This window comes from Haliotis rubra, unplaced genomic scaffold (genome assembly GCF_003918875.1).
Source record: "Haliotis rubra isolate DU_JTF1 unplaced genomic scaffold, ASM391887v1 Scf708, whole genome shotgun sequence".
In the NCBI taxonomy this organism is placed as follows: Eukaryota; Metazoa; Mollusca; class Gastropoda; order Lepetellida; family Haliotidae; genus Haliotis; species Haliotis rubra.
Genome location: NW_025767422.1, coordinates 259920 through 265414, shown reverse-complemented (window position 1 = coordinate 265414; position 5495 = coordinate 259920).

The window sequence follows — 5495 nt, the reverse complement described above, 5'->3', positions numbered from 1 at the left end:
ATTGCCTCCTTATAATGCGAATATATAGCTCTAAAACAAACTCCAATATAAATTAAGATCAGGTTGCTTTGTTGAAGACACGCATGATATAGTAACGTAAAACACAAACCCCGGAGGATTGCTAAGACATATCTCGCAGGGTTTCTGTATTGTCAGCCTTGACCAGAATGTCGGCTGGTAACATGTTTTGTATTCCACATGTAACGTTCGATGTTTATCCAGAACAATGTAAGTACCCCTGTTGTTCTCACAGGATATCGCCCCGGGATCTACATGGAAATCACTGCTGCACATGAAGCCCCATCAGTACCCTCAGAAGAAGCAGGTGCGTGATATCAGCATCGGGCTGGAGTCCACTCAGCTCAGGGACATCATCGGCTACTATGCTGTGAATCTCACTGACTATCAATAGCCATGACAAGCGCATGTGATATTAGACAATCCCTGAAGAGTATTACTTGACCTTGACGTCCTTGTGTCAGAGCCAATGAGTGAACAACCACAAACAACCAGTTATAATGGAAAAGATAGTCTAAGAGGTTATCACGCAAGAGTATTTTCGGATAGTAACTATCATGCATCGGGAATGATCACTATGAATTTCTCCAGGAAAATTTCTCTTGCCAGATACGCATGCGTGGTGACCTCTCCAGATTACAAAGTCATTTCAAAATTCTATCGTCTAAAAGCCTGTTTCCTCTCTCACAACCGTTTTCCTGTAATTATTATTATGTACGAATAATTGTGGCAATCTATCGTGGCAATCTGTCGTGGCAACCTATCGGTCCGACCGCTGGAGTAATAGACTTTTGTCAAAGGGAAGCTACTCTGACTGTAGGCTACGAGACGTCACGTGTGTGTTGAGTCTGCGTGGCCTGTCATCGGTTTTTCATAACGTTCTAAGCACAGAGTCAGATTTGCATACAGCGACATTTTGAAACAAGGACATATTTAATGTGACTTTTAAATTGGCGAGAAGGACCCAAACTGCACGTTCACAATAACAGTAATCAAAACAGACCCTGCTCGGCTAGGCTGAGCTTGGATAAATTGTTTCGCAATATATGTATAAAACTAAATGTCTCGACAATAGCCAGTAACTCACTGGTTTTTGCTATTTCATACTATTTCTCTGAAGGTGATATCAGCTATCCCTTTAATATCTCAATAAAGTCGATATCATAAAACGATATAAATATTCACAAGCCGACGCCATGTTTGTCGGTAAATAATGATAATGATACCTGTTTGACATTTCATATTTCCATCTTTATCCGTACTTGACCTCAGCGGATACCCTTTTTATCCTCTGGCTTTATCAGGCCATCTACCAATTATGTAATAGATACTGTCCACCAGGTTTGGGTAAGGACCAAATTGTACCATTTTAAATCGGTGCAAAATAACTAGTTATGCAACATGTTAATACATGTGCTTCAGACACACGGAAGTAACGTCAGTGCCTTTTAGAATGCCAACTGTGGACGAGAGCCCTTCAGTTGTAATCGTGGACACCCGGTGTTCGTCGACTGTTTGAATGAAACAAACCTCATCTTCTGCCAAAATATATTTTTGCAAAAGGACGAAGTTGGTTATGTTCACACGGGTTGAATATAGTCCGTGATCTGTATATATCTGTTTGTATTCGTGTATTCCTTACAGCAGGGGGAATGGTGTGGACTGTGACTCGAATCGAGCCCTATATACGCTACACAAACGTACACCTGAATCATGTGTTTCTGCACATATTTAAAGCAAGGTCAACATGCCAACGCTTCAGTGTTCAGCTCAACCGAGACTAAATTGCTTTCAGATTAAACTAGCGTTCAAGTCATTTATTCTGTAATTGATAGTTTATTACAGTAATTCCACTGACAGCACAACCACTGCGGGGTCGGGCTGGCTAAATATCTCCATGTTGATATGCTGAAATCTAAGCTCATGCACAGTTCTTGTCGGTCCAGTTGAGTTATTTAATGTATCTTGTGCTCCACGGACAGATTGACTTAATCTTAGTAATACATTGACCATGTACTAGATCTAGGTGATAGTATCTTTGGTTATCTAGTACTACTGTCTATCTATCTATCTATCTATCTATCTATCTATCTATCTATCTATCTATCTATCTATCTATCTATCTATCTATCTATCTATCTATCTATCTATCTGTCTGTCTGTCTGTCTGTCTATAGATCTGTATCTATCTATCTGTCTGTCTATAGATCTGTCTATCTATCTGTCTATCTATCTGTCTGTCTGTCTGTCTATAGATCTGTCTATCTATCTTTCTGTCTGTTTGTCTATACATCTCTATCTATCTATCTATATATATATATGTCTGTCTGTCTATAGAACTGTCTATCTGTCTGTTTGTCTATACATTTCTATCTATCTATCTATCTATCTATCTATCTATATATATATATATATGTCTGTCTGTCTGTAGGTCTGTCTATCTATCTATCTATCTTATCTGTCTGTGATTCTGTCTGTCTGTTTATCTATCTGTCTATCTATGTCTGTCTGTCTATAGATCTATCTATCTATCTATCTACCTGTCTGTGTGTCTGTCTGTTTATCTATCTGTCTCTATTATAATGACAATCCACATGCATTTGCAATTGCTTGTGTCGCCACTTGTGTTTCTCTGTTTGTAATTACATGTATGACAGATGCAGCCCTATAGCAAATTGCATCTCGCATCAATACTTCTATGCAATAAACTGTTATGGTGAATAGTAATAGTGTTATATTTTCATAGGTTGCTGTGTCAAGGTGTCGATGTGACTTTGTGTTATGCACGTGATTGTGTGCAGGTCGAATGGGATGTCAAGTGATGAAATGCCACATTTATGGGGTGAGTGGAGTTCACCATTTTAGGAATCAAACTCAAGTCGAACAAACGCTTTAATCATCACTGAAATACCCATCTATATGTCACCCTACATGTACCTGTTGAACCAGTGATACCTATATGATACCACAGACACACATACGCGCGCGCGCACACACACACACACACACACACAGAGTATGATAAAAATCGATAAGTTGTATGCTTGCATATTTGTACATTAAATTTTCGTCATATTGAATTTGTACAAAATATAGCATACATGCATTAACCCATTCATCACAAAACAAACATCATTAACATTACTTTTGTAATACAGAGTGTATATATATATAGCTGTGTAAATATAGAATATATTGCTATCTAGGTAAATAAATGCTTGTAGCCGTTGTTAAAACACATCTTCGAGCTTCTTCAACACAATCATGAATTCGTTGGACATTATCAAACCCATTAAATACACTGAAAACAGTCATCGAAATACTGCAAACTTAAGTTCATAAACAAATCAATAATACTCGTACCAATTACATCACCATTGATCTCAACATCCAAGTTTAGATCGTCATAACCGTAGTTCGTTATACGCATTTCTACTAGTGTCTACAACACGTTGTTAAGACCCAATGTATCCGTCTATTCGTTATAGGTGAGGTGAGGTGAAATTGTTTTAACGTCGTGCTTGAGAATATTTCGCTCATATGACGACGTGCATGCGTGTGTATGTGTATGTGCGGCTGCTTGTACTAGCCCAGACTTAAGCTGGTTTTATAGTGCTAGCCCACTGAGATACCATGCCGCAGTGAAGCATGAATACCCCACTCAGACACATTATACTGACTCCGAGCCGACCAGTCCTTGTTGTATCCATTAATGCCGAGCGCCAGGCAGGGACCAACAAGTACCATATTTGAACGTCTTTTGGTATGACGCGGTCGGGGATCGAACCCGCGACCTTCCGCTCTCCGGGCGGACGCTCTAACCACTACACCACGGAGGCGGTCCTATTCGTTACAAGCATGTTAGTAGGGAACATAGTATAATATATCCGTCTCGGCGGCTTAAAACAATATTCATTGAAGCACTCACTCTACAGATACATACCTAATAGCAGAATAACGCTACCAGACAGGGCAGATCTATACACGATGGATGTCAAGTCACCATATAGATTGTACAAAGCATCAAAAGAAGTATCAAAACAATTGAAGTATAGATTTTCAGAATTGTCAATAAATACCCATCTTTAATAACTTTAGTGCAAATATAGTTAAATGATTGCCTTAGAATGCTCCCAGTTCGTCATCTAAGATACATCGATTGGTGTTGGGAAACATGTACTTTGTGTGTCTAAACTTATTCTGCATAAGGAAACAGTTTCGTCGGGCAGTTTCCACTAACGATTGTTCTGTGGAGACTGTTAGCCTACAACTAGCTATTCTTCGTTGTCTTTTTCAGGGCTTCTGATGTGTGACCAATGGTCAGAACCCTGTAAGTACGTCACTATGTGCGTTGTATTACTTTACACCCACGTGATGTCTTATAAAGCTGGCACTGAGCTAGTGCTTTAACGCAGTTTTGAGTGACTGAGTGAGTTGGGTTTTAAGCCGCTTTTAGCAATATTCCAGCAATATCAAGACGGGGGACACCAGAAATGAGCTTCACACATTTTGGGGACTCAAAACCAGGTCTTCAACGTGACGAGCGAACGCTTTAACCATTAGGCTACCCACTGCCCCGAACGCAGCTATGAACAGTATAGTTATATCACGGTGGATTAGCTTATCATTTTCGGTGGCAGTGGACGGATGGCAGGAGCTCGCAGTGATACCGATCTCAAAGATATATGATTTTGGTCAAACTAAGAGGTATATGTATGGTAACACTTATTTTGGTTGGTTTCCAACCCACACCCTCAGTCCCGGATGGGACTCAACCTCAAAACAGTACTAGATTTTGTACTTTACTAAGAAAGTGTAATCCCAATATAACATCTGTTACATTTGACCATTTTCTAAAATGGCATTGTGTAATCATATATGTATGGTGCTGACAAACCTACAAACATGACCGGGATTGGAACCAACATTCATAGGATTAATGCTCAAGAGACGGGACGGGACCACCCTACCCACCCGACCCCATCCAATCATAGCCCACACCACACCCATTGCATTATAATAACAATAATAGACTTTAAACGTGTTAATACATACACAGTGCCATTTCGAAATTGGTCAAATGTAACATATATAATTAAATTTGGGATTACACTTTTGCAGTAAAGTACAGATTCTAGTACTTTGATGGGTTCAGTCATAGTCGGGATTCGAACCCACACCCTTAGAGTCAGGCATCTGACTGACTGACTGAGTTATTCCAGCAACATCACGGCAGGGGACACCAGAAATGTGCTTCACACATTGTACCCATGTGGGGATTCGAACCCGGGTCTTCGGCGTGACGAGCCAACGCTTTAACCACTAAGCTACCCCACCGCCCGCCAGGCATCTAATCGCCAGCACTATGTTTAGACCTGTTGTTATCCAATCCTGGGGTAAAATACCCTTGACTGTCTGTATTGACAATATCCTGGTCAGCAGGAAGTTCTGTACTCGACCCCTGGATTGTTTACTCC